This window comes from Pseudophryne corroboree, chromosome 6 (assembly GCF_028390025.1).
Source record: "Pseudophryne corroboree isolate aPseCor3 chromosome 6, aPseCor3.hap2, whole genome shotgun sequence".
Lineage (NCBI taxonomy): Eukaryota > Metazoa > Chordata > Amphibia > Anura > Myobatrachidae > Pseudophryne > Pseudophryne corroboree.
In genome coordinates, this window is record NC_086449.1 from 740,367,370 (window position 1) to 740,392,483 (window position 25,114).

Below are 25,114 nucleotides of genomic sequence, written 5' to 3' on the forward strand. Positions count from 1 at the left end.
AAGTCGCTGGAGATAAAAGTACCAGCCAATCACCTCCTAACTGACATTTTTCAAACACAGCCTGTGACATGGCAGTTAGGAGCCGATTGGCTGGTGCTTTATCTCCAGTGACTTTATCTCCATCCAAGGCTTAGTAAATAGACCCCTAAGTCTCTTAAAACATATTTATTTATTTATTATATTTATGTATTTAAGTCAGATTTCATGCGACTGCGCCGTCCCACCCTGACCCCCCGTTTTTGATGAGGAGATCCATTCTGCAGATGTGCATAATATAATGTTTAAATATTTTGATAAATACTTTTTAAACTTTATGAAATAAAATAAATTTTAAAAAACAATGTTATTAACATTTTTGAAGGGAAAAATCATCAGTTAAGTGGTTTTTTAAAGAAGCATAAGGACATAATTTTTTCACTTTCAAAACAAAGGGCCTAAGTCAGTATGGATCATTAATCTGAGAAATTGCAGTTGTTTGCGAGTAGATAGGCGCCACCCTGACAGAAAGGAAAACGACCCCATGCAAATTTGCGAGTGCATCACAGATCACTATCCAATCGCAGATGCATACGCAAATCCCAAAACATCATAGAATCTTTGCCGTCTAAGCAAATGAGAGTAGGTCTGAGGCTGCCACTAATCTGAGACCGGCAAACGCTACGCAGTTGTTCTATAATTGCTCCATTTTTTAATTCTTTAATTAGCGATTCACGATGAATTAGGTCCAATATCAATTACTGGTAACCTTATACATACAAGCATTGGATGTACTAAAGAAATGGAGATATTGACTACCTAATAAGTGCTAATTATTTCCAATGTTATGTTATTTGGTAAATTTTTCTCTAAATAATAGACTCAAATAAGTGGATATCGAGTTCAGCTAAATGGTGCTCAGATATAAGAAGCCAAACTGTGCTCAAGAACTATTGATACTAGGGGTAAATTTACTAAAAATCGTGTTTGTGCCGATTTGATGGGAGTTTAATCTCGATTTTTATTGGTCGTATTTTACTGCAACTTGTTGAAATCATCTACGCAAATTTACTAAGCTGCCGAGTTTTCTATGTTCGTATTTTCCAATGTCGATGTGAATCATATTGTCGGGTTGTGTTTTACGGGAGTGATTAGTAAAACACTGCCAGACATAACACATTGAAGCCCGGCCGGATCAGTGAGATCCGTGCAGGGCTTCATTGTGTACTAGATGAGGTGTTGAAAGAGTTAAAAATGTAAAAAAAAATTGCATGGGGTCCCCCCTCCTATGTATAACCAGCCTCGGGCTCCTTGAGCCAGTCCTGGTTGTAAAAATACAGGGGGGGGGGGAATTGCGTAAGGTCCCCCCATAATTAAACAACCAGCACCGGGCTCTGCGTCCGGTCCTGGTTCAAAAAATATGGGGGACAAAAGATGTAGGGGTCCCCCGTATTTTTCAAACCAGCATCGGGCTTCCCTAGCCAGAGAGATAATTCCACAGCCGGGGAACACTTTTATATAGGTCCCTGTGGCCGTGGCATTACCCCCAACTAGTCACCCCTGGCTGGGGTACCCTGGAGGAGTGGGGACCCCTTAAATCAAGGGTCCCCCCCTCCAGCTACTCAAGGGCCAGGGGTGAAGCCCGAGGCTATCCCCCCCATCCGTGGGCGGTGGATGTGAGGCTGATAGCCTTTGTGTAAAAAATTGAATATTGTTTTTTGTAGGAGAACTACAAGTCCCAGCAATCCTTCCCCCCCAGCTGGTACTTGGAGAACCACAAGTACCAGCATGCGGGGAAAGAACGGGCCCGCTGGTACCTGTAGTTCTACTACAAAAAAATACCCCCAAAAAAACACCACACACACCGTGGAAGTAAAGCTTTATTTTACATAAATGCACACTTACACACTCACATACTTACCTATTATCCAACGGAGCACCTCGGTCCCCTTGTCCCGTAGAATCCACGGTGAACCTGTTAAAAGATGCCCAAAATACCTATTATCGGTGAAGATCTGTCCTCCTCAGTCCATGTAGCATCCAGGGGGTTAAAAAACAAACAAACCGACAAATCCCGAACCCACGCACTAAAGGGGTTCCATGTTTACACATGAAACCCCTTTTTCCGACTGCCGGGACCCCCCATGACTACTGTCACTGGAGATCCCGCCAGCCAGTTAGGGAGTGCCACGTCATGGCGCTCTCCTGATTGGCTGTGTGCTCCTTGTCTGTCAATCAGGCTCAGCGCAGCGGCTAGAATGGAGGATCGCGGTCCTCCATTCTAGCCTATGATGGGGACTTTGCGGTCTGTGGTTAACTGCAAAGTTAATTGGGATCACCCACAACACTGCCGATAGTTGTGCTTAGTAAATTCCAGAGATGACACTTAGAAGAAAAAATCAAACCCAGACAAAATCGGAACTTTAGTAAATATACCCCTATGTATAAGTGCTGACTAGCTCCATTAATAAGGAGACTTTCCCCTAGTGATACATCTGTGTAGGTGAATGACGATCTTATTGGCTCTGATACAGGAGCTAAAGTGACTCTATCACATGAGAACCGATTATTCAGGTTATCACAATTATAAGATCGAGAAACGGTTTAAGATTTATTTATATTTTCTAGATGCTGTTATGTGTTATTATACTATTGCTTAATATGCCACCATATGTGATTTATTTTAGATATTTTGGATACTTACCTGTGATAATGGCATTATTTTCCTAATAATATGAATATTTGTTCATACTATGAATAATTATCACAGTTATAAACAGGGCTGGTGCTAGGATGTTCGGCGCCCCTCTGCAAACTATAAATTTGCACCCTCCCATACTTTGCAAAGGGAAGGCGCGCACTGAAAAAAAAGGGTTTGGGCTCACAAGGAAGTGGCGTGGCCACACAGTACACACAAATTATGCCACATAGTAGCACAATCTCATTCACATTACATAGCATGCACTAGTGCTGCTTATCCACATCATGCCCCCAGTAGTGGTGACATGGGCGTTATGCGCCACTGGCCATATTGGCGCTGCTATCTGAAAGATAGAGCACACTGATATGTGGGGGCAATGTATGAACAGTCGGCATCGCTGACCGTCCTGTCACCTACAGCTATCGATTTCAACAGCTGCAGATTATGTTGCCCATACACTACAGCCAGGAACAGCTCTGTCTCTGGCTGCAGCGGCTCCTTGTGATATCTCGTGATATTAGCGAGATGTTGCGCATGACCAGTGAGCCGGCCGGGGGAGCAAGTGTGATGGCGTATGTGCACTGTGCACTGCCTCTACAGAGTACTGAGGGCGGACAAGGTGGTGTGACGGGGTGCCTGACATCCCGTGCGCACGTCTATGGATGTGAACTCTCCGCCAATTGTGCTGTGGATGCAGCACTCTGCACAGTGCTAGTGATGGCCCTGCACACAGTTACACACACACACACACACACACACACACACACACACACACACACACACACACACACACACACACACACACACACACAGACATACACACACACACACACACACACACACACACACACACACACACACACACATATATATACATATATGCAGCCTGCCTATATTTGCAGGACACTTTTGAATAAATGTAAAATATCTTACTTTTTTTTAAAGTGCAGCAATTCTGGGCGCTGTGTTTGGTCCACCCCTGCATTTGTAAGGCTGCTTTGCAGTGGGGAGGGAGGAGGAGGAGGAGACTGAGGGATAAGTGCCCGGAGTCCGACTAACTCCATAAAGGACCATGGAAGGAGGAGCTGTCGTGGCTGGGCATGTGCAGCAGCCCTCCTCCCCATTAGCCATATTTGTTCGGGGCAGCAAGGAGCATCTGGTCTGAAGCTGACTTACCCACACTCCCCAACGTCGCGACCCAGAGGACTGACTATGCATCCGCCTCGGCGCTCTCACATGCGGTTCTGCTCAGATTTGCAAGAGCTGATCCGCCGGCGATGCCGACGTTCGGGTGCCCCATTGACCACCACTGTTAGCTGAGCCTGCCCCTAGCGTCGGCAATTGCCTAGTCTGCCTACAGCTAGTGCCAGCTCTGCTTCCAGTACATCAGCGTCTCTCTCACACTGCATGGAGGATGCAGTGTGCGGTCTTTCACCTGACCGCACATGGGGGGGTCATTCCGAGTTGTTCGCTCGTTGCCGATTTTCGCTATATTGCGATTAGTCGCTTACTGCGCATGCGCAAGGTTCGCAGAGCGCATGCGGTTAGTTATTTTACACAAAAGTTAGGTATTTTACTCACGACATAACGAGGATTTTTCATCGTTCTGGTGAGTGTACTGTGATTGACAGGAAGTGGGTGTTTCTGGGCGGAAAACTGGCCGTTTTCTGGGAGTGTGCGAAAAAACGCTGGCGTTTCTGGGAAAAACGCGGGAGTGTCTGGAGAAACGGGGGAGTGTCTGGGCGAATGCTTGGTGTGTTTGTGACGTCAAACCAGGAACGAAACTGACTGAACTGTACGCAATGGCTGAGTAAGTCTCGAGCTACTCAGAAACTGCTAAGAAATTTCTATTCGCAATTCTGCTAATCTTTCGTTCGCAATTCTGCTAAGCTAAGATACACTCCCAGAGGGCGGCGGCTTAGCGTGTGCAATGCTGCTAAAAGCAGCTAGCGAGCGAACAACTCGGAATGAGGGCGATTGCTCCTCCAGCTAAGTGGCGCCTCTCTTATGTTTGGGGGGGCGTGCTGCCCCCTTGCCCTTCCCATTCCGACGTCTCAGGTGACCACTATAATAAACTAACATGTATAATGCAAAAATTTTAAATAAAACACATGATAGTATTATTTAAATAATCACCAGCTATGACAGTTGGTGAATAATAGCTGATAAATGGGCCCCTATGTCTGCTGCCACATCTAACCAAGCTGCCCTTGTCTTTGTCCAGTTACTTACACTTATTCAATGGTATCTGCTGCTGGTTATTTCTCCTCCTGCCGGTGAGCTGCCAGTAAGCTGCTGGTGAGCAGTTGGTGACCTGTGTGTGTTTCCAGGTCTCTGAAGGAGAATGAGGGAGGCAGCAGCAAAGCCAAGCTATAGGCAGTTGATACAATTATGACATCACAGCATGACCTCACAGACCCCCCCTCCCCCCACCAGACTGGCTAGGACTGGATTGAGGTGCCTGTTGTTTTTTGCATGACTGACATAAGGTAAATGTGATATCACACCAGAGCCGGTCATGGGCATAGGCAAACTAGGCAACTGCCTAGGGCATTTGGCATGCCTAGGGGCACAAGCAGCTTCTGCTGATTAAAATGATATGCAGCATGCCTATATTCTGTGTGTAGCATTTCGTATGCAGATACAGCCACAGTCGCACACAGTTTATAGGCATGCAGCATATCATTTTAATCAGCAGAAGCTGCATGTGCATCCTAGCCACATAGCAATGCAACTAAGATAAATTTTAATCAAAAATAGGCACATGCCGTTAGCAGAGTTTCCAGCTGACGTACGCCAGACATCTCCTGCTGCATGGCGCACTGAGGCAAGATTTATGAGGACACATCTGTATCCAAGCAGAGGCAGAGGTCACAGTGTTAGTGGCCATGTGAGTGCTGTGTGCGGGTGGGTTGGTTGTGTAATAGTGTTCGGCATATGTGTAAGGGGCAATAAGTGTATAAGGGCATTAATAAAGTTTGGCATAATCTGTAAGGCACATAATGCTTATAAGGACATTAATAATGTGTGTCATATATGTAAGGGGCATTACTGTGTGGTATTATGTGTATAAATGCATTACTAATGTGTGGCATTATGTGTGTACGATGCTCTATTGTGTGGCGTAACATATAGAAACGCACTACTGTGTGGTCTACTGTGAATAAAGAGCAATATGGTGTGGTGTAATGTGCATAAGGAGCAATTCAGTGTGATGTAATGTGAATAAGGGACACTACTGTGAGGAGTAACATTTATAAGGTAAAGTGGTACTACTGTGTGATGTAACATGGACACTATCACATGATAAATTGTGAATAAAGTTGCACTACTGGGTAGCATAATTTGAACTGGGGGCACTATTGTGTGGCCATGCCCCTTGCCAGCAAAAACACACACCTTTTTGGGCTGTGTGCCAGATGTGCGCAATGTTCCTGTTTAAAATATAGGGGGTGGGAACACCAAAATAAGGACTGCTATGGGTGAGGGGTGATGGTGCATCACACCTTATTTAAAGCTATTAACATCAGAATATTAGTTATTATATTATTTTTATGACAGGGTTTCCCTATTCATCTTTAACTATGTGAGACTTTGTATAAATCCAATTTTCAGTGTGCTTACATTGTTTTTTAATGTTACAGTGTATCCGCAATAACCTCAATTAAAGATAAAACACTGCCTGCTTCAGAAGTATTGGGCTTCTGTTAATTAAACATGATATTGGCCATAAGACTCAACACAACAATTCTCTCCCCTGTTAGACTCTGCAGGGAAGCTATACAAAGTGGTTACTTGATGGCTGCTCCCCTGCTGTTGCTGTCTGCCGCGGTTCCTCTCCCATAGTGAAAGGTAGGCCCCATTTTTCTGAACATCAGGGCCTGGAAGGGTCTCTGTGTCTGCTTCCGTTCGCAAGTGCGTGAACACAACCTTGCTTTACTCGGTGCCAGTGGGTGGGTACTGTGACAAGGATCACACACACGGGGACTCATATGAACACCTTCGGTGTTTATTTTGCACAGCAGGTCACCACATAGCAAGTTAAGTCCATATGCAGTCGGTATTACAGGCAGTAGCATACAGGCACTCGCAGCATAGCAGACTCTTGATAGGCTCCAGTGGTCTACCCACACCCCCCCGGCCTATCACTTGGGTAGCTAGTCCACCATCAAGAGCAAGGTGACTCTGCCCTGGAAACCCTTATATCAGGAGATCCCAGGTGCTGCTGATCACACACCTGGGATTCTGCTACTGCTTCCAAAACCTGGTCTGGATCCTCCACATTACTTTCACATGGAAAAATGCTATCTCTGCCACAGTACTAATTCCAAATGTTCCCGTATGCAGCGCACTTGCACTTTCAAAGGGGGCGTGAATATGTCTCCTGGATTTGGCCACGCCACCCAGTGCCCGAGCCTCATTCAGCTCTCAGCTTCCATACATGGCATATATCAGAGTGCCTCTGCCCTCATCCATCCTGTCTCTACACAAGATGATGTTGTTCTCACTCTGCATCAGCATGAATATATCTGTGCAATAATACTGTGTCCACACTAGATAGGGTTAGATACAGTATAAATCATTATCCATAAGTCACACCTCATCATAGCTACTCTCAGAGTAGGTAAAATTAATTTTTTATTTTACAATGAAAGACAAACATGCATGTGCTATAAAATACTAGCGCTAAGGTAATGACATATTATTACATATAAAAAGTAGAGATGAGCGGATTCGGGTCTCAGAGAACCGAACCGTACCGAACTTCACGCTCTGAATCCGGTTCCGAGCCCGGCTCTGGTTTTCCCGCCTGACTCGGAAACCCGAACGAGGCAAAACGTCATCATCCCGCTGACGGATTCTTGCGGGATTTGGATCCATATAAGGAGCCGCGCGTCGCGGCCATTTTCACTCCAGTCCTAGAGAGTGTAGCGAGAGGACGTGTGTCCGTCCTTAGTGTCTGTGTGGGGGCGGGAAAGTGGAGTGGCGAGTCTTGTGCTGTGTTGTGCTGCTCAGTCCAGTCCAGTGTAGTCAGTGTATTGTGCTGCATCAGTCCAGCCAGTCACAGTGTAGGTGTCCTCTGCTGCTATATGTCCCCAGTGCTGCTGGCTGCTGTATAAGTCCCTTGCATTTTTGCTGTGTTGTCTTGCATCAGACCAGGGGTAGTGTCTTGTGCAGCATCAGTCCAGTGACCAGTCACAGTGGTGGTGTCCTCTGCTGCCATATATCCAGTGTAGCTGTATAAGTCCCTTTCAGTGGTGCTGTGTTGTCCTGTTTCAGACCAGTGGTAGTGTCCTGGCCATCAGTCATTCCAGTGACCAGGCAGTCACAGTGGTATACGCTGCTGCTATATGTCCACTGCTGACGTATAATAATAATAATAATAATAATAACAACAAAACTTTACTGTTATCATTCAGGGTGCTGGGGAAACAATTGCTTTTTTTCTTGTTCAGAAATACCCCTTCCTTTCGAGCACCTGAATGATATCACTAAGCTAATTGAGCATTTACCAATCTATATGTCTGTTGTGAGAGGCAGAGAGGTTCCTGCATTAGGAGGAGGTGCAGGCCCTGACATGCCACATGGAGCATTATGGGGTTGCTCCAAGGTAGGTAGCTCTTAGCTTAGACATATTGTAGTAAGGAGCCATTATCATGTGGCTCCTTGCTGGTTAATATTAGACCCAGATTGGGGTAATGTAGGTGTGAGGTGTGGTGCCTCTGGACTGGCTGAGCTGGATGGCTTTAGTGTGGCATACCTTTACATTCTATTAACACTTTTCACTTATTAATTTTCTAACACTATTTCTCTATTTTAATTACATTTCATGTTTGTATCACCCCCTCTATAGCTTCGGCTTCCTAAATACTAATTTATTAACACTATAGTTTTTTACACTGGCATGCCACGCTGGGCTTTCTGGCTCATTCTGGTGTTTTGGGGTGCCACACTCTGCACCTAGATATAGCGCTAGGGACCCCAAATATACAGAGAGGCCTTGATGCGGCTTTGGGGCTTAACCACACATTTGCGCAAATATGTGTAACGAAGATCTCTGAATTCTATTATCATGTGGGATTTATATCTGGTTACTGTTATCATTCAGGGTGCTGGGGAAACAATTGCTTTTTTTCTTGTTCAGAAATACCCCTTCCTTTCGAGCACCTGAATGATATCACTAAGCTAATTGAGCATTTACCAATCTATATGTCGATTGTGCTGCATCAGACCAGTGGTAGTGTCCTGGCCATCAGTCATTCCAGTGACCAGGCAGTCACAGTGGTATACGCTGCTGCTATATGTCCACTGCTGACGTATAATATTAATAACAACAACAAGTCCCTCACATTGTTGCTGTGTTGTCCTGCATCAGACCAGTGTAGTGTCCTGTGCATTAGCCATCAGTCATTCCTGTGCCGCATATTGTGTTATATAACTCCAGAAAAATAATGGAGAACAAAAATTTGGAGGATAAAATAGGGAAAGATCAAGAACCACTTCCTCCTAGTGCTGAAGCTGCTGCCACTAGCCATGACATAGATGATGAAATGCCATCAACATCGTCTGCCAAAGCCAATGCCCAATGTGATGATAGAGGGTATGTAAAATCCAAAAAGCCAAAGTTCAGTAAAAAAGACCCAAAAAAAGAAATTTAAATGGTCTGAGGAGAAACATAAACTTGCCAATATGCCATTTACGACACAGAGTGGCAAGGAACGGCTGAGGCCCTGGCCTATGTTCATGACTAGTGGTTCAGCTTCACATGATGATGGAAGCCCTCACAACTGAGGCCTTGACACTTATGTTGGTGTTAGATGTGCGTCCGGTATCCGCCATTAGTGCAGTGGGATTTAGACAATTGATGGAGGTATTGTGTCCCCGGTACCAAATCCCATCTAGATTCCACTTCACTAGGCAGGCGATAGCGAGATTTTGCCACTTAATCCCAGTGATTTGGACATATAATTATTAATTACAGTGATCTTGCCAATTAATTACAGTGATTTGGGCATATAATTTGTCAAAGTCAGAAAAATATCACGCTACACACTGCCATATATGCACCTCATGCGAGTGCCTGCTGCGTGTGCATGAGCCCTCCCGTGCGTGCGCATACTCTCAGTTGCGTGCACCCGCAGGCGCACGGTATGCGCATTTACGGTAGAGTTTATGTGCGTCTAGCGGGCGACTCAATCGTAACATATTTTAGTCATATAATGTATTTTGTAGATTATGGTCCCTTTGATAGAATCTGAAAGTTTAGTTAATGTAGTATGTTCGGGGACAAAGAGATCCCTCTTTGTTTGATACGAAGGGTCAGACAGGGGTTACACAGTGGTGTTTAGTATCCATCGGAAGAGAATATAATTAGCAATATTCTGGTGTTGGTTTGAAGCGGATTACTCGCTCGTGCGTATAGTTATGGACATAAGAAGTTTATGGACATTTACTATATTTGCACTTTATTACCCATGCGGCGGGAAACCCAGTTTCCCTCCCTCCTGAGCAGTTTGAAATAGTCACAGCCCACCTGTATGAACCAACCTATGACCTTTTGTTATAATACAGAGACGAATTCCTGTGTCCAATGAACAATAAGAATGTAGGGACCATTGTACTGTACTGTGTGTAAGTGTATATAAAGACAAGCCGATCTGGGCCAGCTCTCTACTCTCTTCAACGGTTCTCATTGCTGATAATCGGGAGCTGGATATCCAGAAAGGCGCTCGCGATTGTTTCCCCTGGTGCGTAAGTTCTCTGCAACCATATTGTCTCTTATTTAATGTTATAAGCCATTCTCTCTCTCCTTCCCCTCCTTTAAATGTAATTGTATCTTTATTGTATTTTATGTGTAGTTATCCGGTTAGGTATTTTATGTTATCTTGGTAGTGTATAACTTGTATTGTATTATTCTTTTGCGATTGACGTTCATTCATTTCCTTAAAAGGCGTTAGACCCTTAGACCGGTATTTGAGTGTTTATTATATTGCTAAGGGGTTCTCAGAGCGTAAGAATCGCTCATACAGCTTTCTAACTAACAAGGTTACACTGTGTTGCATTTACACCTTATCACTGCACAAGGGTTTACAGTATAAGTACATTGTTTATGGTATAGTTATAAAGGTTTAACACTGTGAGCGTCAGCGCCGCTTGTGATCTCCTCGTGGTCTCGAGCGTCCGCTACGCTGATAGCGTATCATTACGTTAGTTGGCAGCCTATAGCGTGCTTGCCTTTACGCTCTAAGCCGTGAGCGAACGTGACGCTCGTGCGTCTCGTCCACGGCTAAGCGTTCGTTACGCTACGTGCGTACTCATACGGTATTCCATACGCCAATTGCGTACTGTGTTCTTTAACCTTTTAGAGTGTTTTATACAAGGTATAGAATAGGCATTGTCAATTGGGGACTCGCCCGCTCTTCACATATCTGCACTAGGTAATTCCAGCAGACATTATCGGTCAGCAAAAGGCGGGAGGTAATATTCCTCGTAGTGCTGACCAGATAAGCGTCTGCTTCGCTTAGTAAGGAGTGCTGAAGGAATCCAGAACAAAAAGGTAGGAACAGTATGTTATTATCTTTTAAAACCTGTTTAGTTTCTGTTTTGCGAACGTAAGCAACAGGGCAGTTTCTTGGGGCAGGCGAGCAGTGCAACCGCACTGGGCGCCCGCCGCGGCACTATCTGTGGCTCCCTGCTTCCCCCTCCTATTTCTCCCCGAGTAACCCGCTCGGGGGGCGGAGTTTCACGGAATGACGCGGTTGGGTCGTTACGTCACGACGCAACCCTGTCACTCCGTGAAACTCCCCCCCCGCGCGGAGTACAGAGGGGGATCCAAGTTAGGTAGAGGGAAAGGCCGGCGCGAGGAGCGACTGGTGAGGCGGGCCGAAGAGCGGTAATCGCCTCTGTATGTATTCTCTCTCTCTCTCTCTCTCTCTCTCTCAATGTGTAAAATGGGGACACCTGCCGTAATGTGTGAAATGGGGACTTTTGCCTGCCGTAGTGTGGGGATTTAATGTATCAAGGGCATTGCGGTGTGTGGCATAATATGGTGCAGGGGGCATTACTGTGTGGGGCTTAATATGGTAGAATTTTTTTTCCCTGTGGTGGTCGTGATCTGTTGGAGCAGGGTCAAAAACTGGATTGTGAGGTAGTCTTTTCAGACGAGGCCATGCCCATTTAAATGAGGCCACACCCATTTAGATGAGGCCACGCCCCTTGCCGGGTGTGCGCACAAGTTGTTTTTTTTAATCTAGGTGTGTGGGGGGGGCATTTTTTAATGTCATGGGGGGCGCATTTTTAAATCTCGCACTGGGAGCCAAATTTGCTAGAAACAGCCCTGGTAAGCAATAAGCATACACATCTGTATTTCTTGTTTAGTATTGTTTTCGTGCCTCATTCTCCTGATTGCCACATGTGTTGAGACATTTGTTGTTATTAATAGTTAAAAGTAATATTTAAGGGAATAATTGTAAAAGGCACGCACACAATCTCGCCTAGAATACAAGGGAGATTTGAGTGGTGGTCAGTGAAGGATTACTGTTAAAGATCATTCACATTGATAAACGTGTAGTGTGTAACTGTGGACGTACTTGGTCTGTGTACACGTGTCCTTACAAGGGCAGGGCGTACGCAGCAAGGAGCGTGTATTACGCAACGGAGCGTACGGATACGCCCACATGATACAAACCGCACAATAGTATTGTTTAGTAAGCGATAAGGAAATAACGCGAAAAATAACACAAATCTATCTCAAATCCAAAAGTTTAAAAGTTAAAAGAAAAAGACTTTCTCTGTTGCAATTCTTCTGGGTTAGACTATTACTGAATGAAAGGATTTCTGCGCAGAAATAAAAATTAAAGTGTACCTGTGGTAAGAGTGTGTGTATATATAAGATTTCTCTTTTATTACGGAAGTGGGAACCATAGGCCAGTAGAAAGAGATACACCAGCGAGAGTGATATCGTGGGGTGGCTTGGGAGGCGTCCCTTGCTAGACTCGACACATTTATGAGCAGTAGAGTCTGCTGTACATAACAGACCAGGAGGTCACAGACCAGGAGGTCACAGAACAGGAGGTTCAGGTACAGCAGACTAGAAGTAGAGAAGCACAACCGAAGAGGATTGGTGCTAGACCTATATAGGCCAAAGAAGCTCATTGCTGAAGGAATTCGCAGCCGAAATTTTCGATTCCACTGATCGTTCCGCACATAAGATTAGTTGCTTATGTGCAGATACGATTGTACCGCATGTGATTGTGTGCATTAGCGTGTCTTAAATTCAAAAGAATGCTACTTGCACATTGTTAACGTGATTTGTGTAATTTTTTTATTTTAAGGGAAGTAGCCTGATCACTCAGGGACATTCCAGCGACTGATACTTGCTGGGGAGGGTAAGACACTCCCACACGCCCGAGCAAGTAGACGTACTTAGGTGCCCTAGGCTGGGTACGGAACCTCTGGGAACTTTGGTCGCCGTATTGGCCAGCGTGGACGGGAGTTAAGTGGGCGGACTTCGGAGCAAAACCCCCACCGCAGCCTTACCCCGAACATTTTGGTTTTCTGTGAGGGTTGCCGGAGACCCTGACTGGAAGTCAGAGGTAGTGAAAGCAACGCCTGCAGAGATGGGGGCCACTTGTTCAGGTAAGGGGCGATCAACCCAGGTTCAGGTTGATTTGGTAAACCGACCAATCGGGTCGGCAAGGTATATCATGTGTGAGAAATATGGTCATCACACAGAAATGTTGTGCAATGAATGGGAGAGGATGACTGTGCATGACGGGGAAAAGTTTCCCCGGGTAGGTAGTTTTAACCCAGAAGTGTTACAGAATTTAAGGAGAAGAGTTTGTCTGATTAAGTCTTCAAAAAGGCGTATTAGACATTATGATTATTTAACATTGTGGCAACAGGAAGGTGAAATACAAAGGGGGTTGGCGCAAGCCACTGGATCTAACCCTATCAGGAAACTGATAGCCACTGCTCCCCCACCACCATACATACCTGGAGAGAAATTGGTTGCAGAGAATGGCACTCAGGGTCATGTTAAATGTGTAGAAGTTAAGGATAATGTAACCAAAGTAATTAATGCTAACACTAATCCGTGCAAGTTGTACCCTGTTTTGAACTTTCCCCAGGATTGTGACCAAGAGGATGAGCCCACAACAATATCAGCACTCTCCCTAGCAGCCACCATATCAGAAACAGCAGTAGGCACGACTCAACCCGTAAGATTAGCATCAAAGGCCCCTAGCGGAGGGACAGGTGAGGTTGTATCGACTGGTAAGTACGGCACCATACACTATGCTGAAACCATTTCACCACATGTTGTAGAATCTACTCAGAATGATGTTATTGGACTTAATCCTGTTAGGGTAATAGCAGTGCCAAATGGGAAAACTGAAGCTTCAGGAGCAACTCCTGTCAGGAACATCGCCATGCACTGTCCCTTTTCCCGAACGGAATTAAGGTCAATGATGTCTGAATTCCCTGATCCTAGGAAAGACTTAGTTGCATGTCAAAAGTATATTAGGGAACTAGGAAATTCTGCAGAGCCAAATAACAAAGATTGGAGGACAGTTTTGAGGGCATGTTTACCCCCCAGTGTTGATCCGTTAAAGTTTATCGCTGATTGCAAGTTAGATGAGGAAGTACCACTAACAGACGAGTATAATCAGGATAATGTAAAGAGAATCAACTTACAGTTAGGGGTATATTTTCCTGCAGTTGTAAAGTGGAATAAAATCTTTACCATAAAACAAAAAGAAGGTGAATCCACACCAGAGTATTTTCACCGGGCTCTGCAGGATATGGCTAGGTACACTGGTATAGATGACATTAAAACTAATGTACACCACAGGGAAGTAGCTGTTTCAGTATTAATGGACGGTCTAAAAGAGATTTTAAGGAATAGAATACAAACCACTAGGCCTGATTGGAGAGGTATGTCGGTGGATGCATTGGGAGAGGCTGCTGCTGGGCATGATCGGAATATCATCAGACACAGGGAGTCACAGAGTGATAAGTTAATGGCTGTGAGCATACAGGCCCTCACTACCCGGCCACCTCAGCCCAGAACTGTGACACCTGTGGGTAAGTCAAGAGGTATAAAATGTTTTAGTTGTCATAGAGAGGGACACATGTCACGTGATTGTAAAGCAAGACAAATACAAAATTCATATCAACCCTATAGACAACGAACTGATACGAGACACTGGGATCAAGGACCGAAGGGGCGGAGCTATGAGCCACATGCTGGGGAAACAAAAAGGTATCCCCCAAGAAGAGACTGGCAAATCTCTGATAGTTCCCATCTACCCCCACCACAAGTAATTGCTGCCAGCGCGATTCAGGGAGGTCACCATACCCAATAGGGGTGTGGCCACACCTGTAATCTGCAGCCAGTGAAATTGATTGCAAGTCTTGGAAGTGAACCCGAGATCACAATTGATGTAGCTGGTAAATCATTAAATTTCCTTGTAGATACGGGGGCGGCCAAATCAGTGATAAATTCGACAGTGGGCATGAGAACCACTGGTAAAACAATTCCAGCCATGGGAATAACGGGAGTAGTACAACACTACCCTGTTAGCAAACCAGCAGAGATTACAATAGGGCCTTTGCATACCAAGCATTACTTTTTGCTGGCTGCATCGGCACCGACTAATCTCCTGGGAAGAGATTTACTGTGTAAAATGGGGTGCGTCATTTATTGTACTCCTGAAGGTGTATTCTTAGACATACCTGAGAATCACGCTCAGGAAGTACGAGACATGCTAGACTCCCCATCAAAATTAATGTCACAGACCGTTATGATAAATAGGAGTTCATCCCAGGTAGAAGAAATGACATCCCAAATACCAAAGTCACTTTGGACTAAAGATGGACAAGACACTGGATTAATGGCAAACGTAGCTCCAGTAGTTGTGCAAGTAAAAGATGGTAGGATAGCTCCAAAAATCCCACAATACCCTCTGAAGCCAGAGGTGGAGTTAGGAGTGTACCCCGTAATAGAGCGCTTGCTACAACAGGGCATTCTGGTAAGAACATCCAGCACTGCCAATAGTCCCATCTTCCCTGTGAAAAAGAGTGGGGGGAGGGGTTACCGGCTAGTGCAGGATCTAAGGGGGATTAATAAAATAGTTGAGAGTCAGTTCCCCGTAGTGCCAAATCCAGCTGTCATCCTTATGCAAATCCCTCCCACTGCGAAATTTTTCACTGTTATTGACCTCTGCTCCGCCTTCTTCTCGGTACCTCTGCACCCCGACAGCCAATATTTGTTTGCATTCACATACAGAGGAGTCCAATACACATGGACTCGATTACCACAAGGTTTCATAGACAGCCCAAGTATATTTTCACAGGCTTTGCATGATTGTTTACAGTCTTTCCAACCAGAGGGTGGATCAGTATTGATCCAATATGTGGATGATTTACTACTATGTTCAGATTCACTGGAAGCGTCCCTGAAAGATACGAAACAGCTCCTGTTTCATCTTTCAGACACAGGACACAAGGTTTCCAAAGACAAGTTGCAATTATGCCAGACTAAAGTAAAATATCTGGGACATTGTCTGACACAAGGACTGAGACACCTGACCGCTGATAGAATTCAAGCAATTCGAGACATGACTCTGCCACAAACCCAGCAACAGATCAGAACATTTCTAGGAATGTGTGGGTATTGCCGTAACTGGATCCCATGGTTTTCCATTCTAGCGTTACCTTTGCAGGAGATGGTCTCCTCAAACAAACCTGATCGGATTTCGCATACAGACGAATCCGAGATGGCATTTGAGAGACTTAAACAGTGCCTAATGCAGGCACCAGCATTAGGTATGCCAGACTATGGGAAACCCTTTGAGCTGTACGGAACAGAAAGTGCTGGTTGCGCGGCAGGCGTCCTAACCCAAAAGCACGGTGATGCCAGCAGGCCGGTAGCATACTACAGCGCTCAGCTAGATACGGTAGCGCGATCCCTCCCCACATGCTTGCGAAGTGTTGCAGCGATAGCATTGCTAGTTACAAAAAGCGAAGATGTAGTGCTAGGACACAACCTCACAATCCATACACCGCATGCAGTGTCAGCCTTGCTGAATTCTGCCCAAACCAGGCACGTCTCATCAGCGCGGTTTACAAGATGGGAATTGGCATTAATTGCCCCCGTAAACATCACCATAAAGAGATGCAGTGCATTAAATCCTGCAACATATCTCCCAGGTGTGCCTGGACAGGCACAAAGGGTGGAGGATGAGAGTGATGGGGAAGGAGGATTTAATACAGGAGATGACATGCATGATTGTATGGAGTATTTGACCCAAAATTTCACGGCAAGGCCTGACATCAGTGACAACCCACTGGAAGATGTAGATCTTACTTTCTACACTGACGGTAGTTGTCACAGACAGACGGACTCGGGAGACTTGTGTACTGGATACGCAGTCGTAGATGACCAAGGCACCATAGAAGCAGAACCGCTAGGCCCACCTCACTCAGCCCAGGTTGCTGAACTGGTTGCCCTGACCAGAGCATGTGAATTGGCTAAGGGCAAGTCAGCCAATATCTACACCGATTCTAGATACGCCTTCGGGGTAGTCCATGATTTCGGAGCCCTATGGCGCCTCAGAAATTTCATGACGGCAGCTGGTACACCGGTAGCGCATGCAGCTCACATCAAAAGGCTTCTAACAGCGATACAGGAACCCAACAGAGTGGCTGTTATCAAGTGTAAAGCACATACATATAGCCAAGACCCAATATCACTTGGTAACAGCCGAGCAGACGAGGCTGCTAAGTTAGCAGCTGGTACCCCCAGACAGACAGACACCACACAACTGATGGTATTTAATACCGTCAACACACAGAAATTGTGTGAAATGCAAAATTTGTGTTCCACACAGGAAAAGGCAGTTTAGAGGGCAAAGGGATATGGCCAGGAGCCCTCAGGACTCTGGACAGATGGACAGGGTAAACCAGTGGCACCCAGAGCATACCTTCCAAGTTTGGCTGAAGCAGCACATGGGCTGACTCATCTAGGCAAGGAAGGGATGTGCAAGTTGGTAAGAGCATATTGGTGCGCCCCAGGATTTTCTTCCCATGCGGGAAAGAGAGCAATGTCATGCCTCACCTGCTTGAGGAAGAATATCGGAAAGGCAATACCAACAGAACCATCTCATATCCCACCTACAGGCGGTCCTTTCCAGGTAATACAGATTGATTTCATACAATTACCCCCTTGTCGAAATTTGAAGTATGTACTAGTTTGTATAGATGTGTTTTCAAATTGGGTCGAAGCATTTCCTGCGGCCACAAATACCGCAATGTTTACTGCTAAGAAAATTGTACAGGAATTTGTGTGTAGATACGGTATCCCTAGAATAATTGAAAGTGATAGGGGTACCCATTTTACAGGTGATGTCTTTCAAGGAATGTGTAAGTTGATGGGAATTGATAGTAAGCTGCACACTCCGTACCGCCCCCAGGCGAGTGCGAAAGTAGAAAGAGTGAACAGCACTATTAAAAATAAATTGAGCAAAGTTATGGCGGAAACAGGATTGACATGGCCAGAAGCTTTGCCCCTTGTATTATACAGCATCAGAACCACTCCCAGGTCCCCTCTTAATCTGTCCCCTTTTGAAATTCTGTTTGGTCGACAACCGCATGTCATGATTAACCCTCAGGATGATTTAAAGTGTAACAATGAAGTGACTGTAAAGTATTTGGTTAAGATGAGTAAACAGCTAAAGAATCAGAATGATAATTTGAAGTTAGTGATTCCTGATCTGCCAGATAGTAATTGTCATGACATTGAACCTGGGGATTATGTAATGATACGGAATTTTCTACGCTCAGGTTGCCTTATTGACAGATGGGAAGGACCATACCAAGTCTTATTGATTAGCACGACAGCATTGAAGGTTGCCGAGAGAGAGACTTGGGTTCATTCGTCCCATTGTAAGAAGGTTGCTGATCCAGAGAGGTCCCGTGATAAGGAACAGACGGTAGAGGAAGTTGTATCACTGGAGTGTCTGTTTCAAGAGGACTGAGACGGCACCTGAGCATTGAGAATAATAAGATCGGAGGCAGTTGTCGATTCCCTGTTCCCTTTTATTGTTTTTCTCCACTTCCCATCCCATCTCCCTCAATTGTTTCTTTCCCCCTTCTCATTCTTCTCCATTTCCTCCTATAAGATGGACTTGCCCCAAGAGACTGTGATCCGGATTTTCCTGTTGACCATGATGTTGACCAGAGCAGTCTGTTCCGGCGAGAGTACCATGGAGGTCGAGAAGGGTTCTGGAATGGGTTCTGATGACAGAGATGGAGGCGTAGATTTCCAAGAACAACATAATCACTGAGTAAAGGCGAGTATCAGAAAACGATCTGGTAGCATTGACAATAGAAGAAATTGTGAAGGATTGTTAGCTGAAGAGAACTGTATCTGTAGACTCTGTGACAGTGTAGTTGAGGATGGGTGTATCAAGAAATGCCAATCCAGTTTTAATATCCACATGGACCGGCATCCATTGAGTGACTATCACTCCTTAGTGGGTAAAGTGTTAAATCAGACAGATTGTTGGGTATGCTCTCAAGTACCTCAAGGCCATAGCAAATCAGGATTAGTGCCCTTCCCTTTAACTATAGGGGAGGTACTTGAGCTAAGTGGTGGGAGACCGGTGGACAGGAGGTTTAATATCTCCAGTCCTCCTAGTTTGAAGCTCCACCAATATCATGTGGATAGATCCCTAGTATGTTTTAACATTTCCAATCCCCGAAAGCCGGGAAATTGGGAAGTGTCATGGAATGACCAAACCATGACCTTTTCATACAGAGCCGATAGAATGCCTACAGATACAGAACTTATACGCCACATAGCCGGTAGCGGAAAATATTTCCGATATAGGTATACCCTAGGAAGTAGGACCATGAGAGTTGGAGAGGTATCACCAGGATACTGTGCACATATCGTACAAACTGATACGTGTACTAAACAGATGGGAGAATTAGGGTTAGGAGATTTCATATGGAAAGTGTGTAATATGGTAATGTCCTACTCCGTCCCATATGTTCTCCCCGATGATGCATATTTCATATGCGGGAGGAAGGCGTATAAGTGGCTTGCCCCAAACTCAGAAGGGTTATGTTATATTGGAAAAGTACTGCCTGAAGTAATGACCGTATCCCACACTAAAATGAAGGATATTCACCGCAGTGCCCAAGCTCCTTATACTCACACTCATTACGAGCACATCGTAAAACGGCACCTGATAGAAAGAACAGAGCATCCGGCCTCTGACCTGATCCATGAATCCACCGGGATTCAATTCCTAATCGCGTTAGATATCACTCGTACCGCCAGAGGAGTGATAAATTATAAATATATATCTGCGCTTGCAAATTTATTAGACAATATCACTGAAATGTATGATGACACATTCAGGTATACCGGAAGGGAGCTCCAAGCTTATAAAACAGAACTGGTTCAGCATAGGATGATTCTCAATTATCTCACAGCTGTGACAGGCGGGTATTGTGTTACCCTAGCGACTCAGTATGGAATAAAGTGCTGCACATATATTACAAACAGCACCGAGGACCCGACCGAGGTCATAGACAAAAAGATGGATGACATTTTGCAATTAAAATGGGAGTTCCGAAGGAAACAACACAATCTCACCCTTGCCGCTGTGGGTAATGAGCTGACCAGTTGGGTGTCATGGTTGAACCCACGAAATTGGTTCTCTGGTTTAGGAGAATGGACTCAAGGAATTATCATGGATGTAGGGAAATTTCTTTAGTGTATTCTGGGTGTCATCATATTGATCGGTCTGATATTTAGATGCGTTCGGGTTTTAACAAAGTGTAAACGTAGCGCCCGAGTGATGAGTTTAAGAAGTGAAGATACAGTAATAACAACGACTGATTTGGTTTATGACCCAACGATAGAGACAATGTTGTGATGAAAATGTGGTTCCATGGTCCGTTTCTTTCATCCGTTTCTCCTTTGTTTTCCTCCAAGGTACAAAGACATCCGCTTGGAAGAAGAATTTGACAACCTTTTACACAGACAACTGATGGACTATGCCATAGACCCCCATATCCCTAGTACCTTTAATTTTACGCTAGCCCAACATTTTTTGTAAGTCTATGGACATTGAGAAAGCTTTTGCTTGCATTGTTGGCAAAAGCCTAAGGAGACTACAGTCAACATGTACATCGAGACAAGACAAGACAAGACAAGACACAAGACAAGACCTCAATCGGCAAATGTATATTAAACTCACATAGTTTATCACTGCATTTACCATAATTGCTTCTTATCTTCATCTCTACAACCTTCAGGTAATGACACACATAGTCGATAGGGAATATAGGCACAGATATCAGCACTCACATATCCCCCTATTCATGTATCATCAACTAAAATGTGCTCCCCCATTTTGTCGCAACCAAAAGCCGAAAAGAGCTCGGTAAAGTTAGACAGCCCATCCACAGACCCTTAATACGGGATAAGAAGGAATTCAAATGTATACTTCGCAATACCTCGAAGCTTGATTTAAAACACGTACGGCACGATGATACATGACCCCCCAAACATGGATTCATACACACATGCTTCTGCTATCTCACTAGGTCATACCGTTTTCCCACCTTCTCCTCTTCTCCTCTACCCAATCATAGAAATGTATTATACATGACATATATTTTTCTCTTTTGAACTGTTTTAGGGAGTGGCAGTTATTGGTGACTGCCAAAGGGTGGACTGTCAAAGTCAGAAAAATATCACGCTACACACTGCCATATATGCACCTCATGCGAGTGCCTGCTGCGTGTGCATGAGCCCTCCCGTGCGTGCGCATACTCTCAGTTGCGTGCACCCGCAGGCGCGCGGTATGCGCATTTACGGTAGAGTTTATGTGCGTCTAGCGGGCGACTCAATCGTAACATATTTTAGTCATATAATGTATTTTGTAGATTATGGTCCCTTTGATAGAATCTGAAAGTTTAGTTAATGTAGTATGTTCGGGGACAAAGAGATCCCTCTTTGTTTGATACGAAGGGTCAGACAGGGGTTACACAGTGGTGTTTAGTATCCATCGGAAGAGAATATAATTAGCAATATTCCGGTGTTGGTTTGAAGCGAATTACTCGCTCGTGCGTATAGTTATGGACATAAGAAGTTTATGGACATTTACTATATTTGCACTTTATTACCCATGCGGCGGGAAACCCAGTTTCCCTCCCACCTGAGCAATTTGAAATAGTCACAGCCCACCTGTATGAACCAACCTATGACCTTTTGTTATAATACAGAGACGAATTCCTGTGTCCAATGAACAATAAGAATGTAGGGACCATTGTACTGTACTGTGTGTAAGTGTATATAAAGACAAGCCGATCTGGGCCAGCTCTCTACTCTCTTCAACGGTTCTCATTGCTGATAATCGGGAGCTGGATATCCAGAAAGGCGCTCGCGATTGTTTCCCCTGGTGCGTAAGTTCTCTGCAACCATATTGTCTCTTATTTAATGTTATAAGCCATTCTCTCTCTCCTTCCCCTCCTTTAAATGTAATTGTATCTTTATTGTATTTTATGTGTAGTTATCCGGTTAGGTATTTTATGTTATCTTGGTAGTGTATAACTTGTATTGTATTATTCTTTTGCGATTGAACGTTCATTCATTTCCTTAAAAGGCGTTAGACCCTTAGACCGGTATTTGAGTATTTATTATATTGCTAAGGGGTTCTCAGAGCGTAAGAATCGCTCATACAGCTTTCTAACTAACAAGGTTACACTGTGTTGCATTTACACCTTATCACTGCACAAGGGTTTACAGTATAAGTACATTGTTTATGGTATAGTTATAAAGGTTTAACACTGTGAGCGTCAGCGCCGCTTGTGATCTCCTCGTGGTCTCGAGCGTCCGCTACGCTGATAGCGTATCATTACGTTAGTTGGCAGCCTATAGCGTGCTTGCCTTTACGCTCTAAGCCGTGAGCGAACGTGACGCTCGTGCGTCTCGTCCACGGCTAAGCGTTCGTTACGCTACGTGCGTACTCATACGGTATTCCATACGCCAATTGCGTACTGTGTTCTTTAACCTTTTAGAGTGTTTTATACAAGGTATAGAATAGGCATTGTCAAATTCCAGTGATTTGGACGTATAATTATTAATTACAGTGATCTTGCCAATTAATTCCAGTGATTTGGACGTACAATTACAGTGATCTTGCCAATTAATTCTAGTGATTTGGACATATAATTCCAGTGATTTGGATGTATAATTATTAATTACAGTGATCTTGCCAATAAATTCCAGTGATTTGGACGTATAATTACAGTGATTTGGACGTATAATTATTAATTACAGTGATCTTGCCAATTAATTCCAGTGATCTTGCCAATTAATTCCAGTGATTTGGACATATAATTCCAGTGATTTGGACGTATAATTCCAGTGATTTGGATGTATAATTCCAGTGGGAATTGTTTGTGTCGCTTGGATATACAGCTACCTCATTGCACCTCTTCGACATCTTTGCATGAGGTGCTGTTTGGGGCCTAGTTTTTGAAAAGTGCTATCCTGTGTGACACTGCCGTATGAGTCCAGGGGTACTGGTGTATTAGTCCTGGGGTACTGCCGTATAAATCCACCAATTGCAGACTTTTTAAAAAGTGACTGGAGCGTGCTGGAGATGCTGTCAGTGGACCGAACAATTGCCGCCCACTCTCGACATTCAGCCACTGCGTGACACAACTAGATGGGCCAGGTGGTTGTGTCGCTTAGCTTAGTCATACAGCAACCTCGGTGCACCTTTTTTTCTTCTTTGCATCATGTGCTGTTAGGGGCCTTTTTTTTTATATCTGCCCTTCTGTCTGCCACTGCAGTGCCGCACCTAGATGGTCCAATTGTTTGTGTCGCTTGGCTTAGTCATACATCTACCTCATTGCAATTCATTTTCTTCTTTGCATGATGTGCTGTTCCACTTGTGTCGCTTAGCTTTGTCATCCAGCAACCTCGGTGCAACCTTTTGGCCTAAAAACAATATTGTGAGGTGTTCAGAATAGACTGGAAATGAGTGGAAATGATTGTTATTGAGGTTAATAATACCGTAGGAGCAAAATTACCCCCAAATTCTGTGATTTTAGCTGTTTTTATGTTTTTTTTTTAAAAAATCATCCAGATCCAAAACCAAAACCAAAACACGAAAGGGTGGTTTTGGCAAAACCAAGCCAAAACCAAAACACGAAAGTGGAATTAGAACCAAAACCAAAACACAAAACACGAAAAGCACCAGCCGCACATCTCTAGGAACACAGCCGACTGTACTTCCAGCTGCAGGGAGGAGGAGGAGGAGCCCGGGACTGACTACAGACGTCATCTCCTAGTGCTGGGAGGTGACAGAGACCACAGCAAACATTCTTACTTGGCGGCGCAGGTAACGCAGGGGGCAGCTCTTACCGCATTGTGATACTTATTGCATATGTTAGTATATATGCGATAAGTATCAATGCGGAACGTGGCGTAATGTTACCGCCGTCTTAGTACATCCCGTCCTAAATGAGCTACTAAGGCACTCATTTATCGCGCCTTGGAGAGTGAAAATTGCAATGTGATAAAGTACTAACCAATCAGCTCCTAACTGTCATTTTTCAAACACAGCCTGCGACATGACAGTTAGGAGGTGATTGGCTAGTACTTTATCACCATGCAGTTTATCACTTTCCAAGGATTGATAAATCTGGATCCAAGGGGGACATGTACTAAGCAGTGATAAGCGTGGAGAAATGAGCCAGTGGAGAAGTTGGCCATGGCAACCAATCAGCTGCTCTGTATAATCTGAAAATATCTCACAAAGTAGACGTGATTCCGCACCAGTATTCTGAAGGTTCCAAGAGATAATTCATAATAATAATAATACTACAGTACCAGAATAACATCTAATATGCACGTATGATTCGTGTTGTAATTATAGGGTCTGGTGGTGCACCCAGAGTCAGAAACAAACTAGGAAAAGAGGAAAATACAGAAGACTCTTGTGTGGGTTCACTCTTTTTTTATATGTATATGTTAATATGAAGATATTAAGACATAACTTTTATTTTTTAATTATTCTAAGAAAAAATCCACACTTGTGTTATCCACCACAATTAATTAATTTACATTCTGTATTGCTACATACAATTATGATGCAGCCCACCAGCTTCTCTGAAAGATGCCATATCTGTTGATGTGGCTGATCAAACTGTACAGGTTGGGGTGTGTATAGGCCACAACCAGTGTTACAATCTTTAAAGAAAATTGGAAATGTTCTGGTTAGTCTATATTGGTAGACTCCAGGAGGGATGTAGACACTATTGCTCTACATCCTGTTCCTATCCAACCAAGCTCTGCTTGTATTAATAGGACCTCAGAGGGTCAATGTACCAAGATGTTAGGAGGAGTAT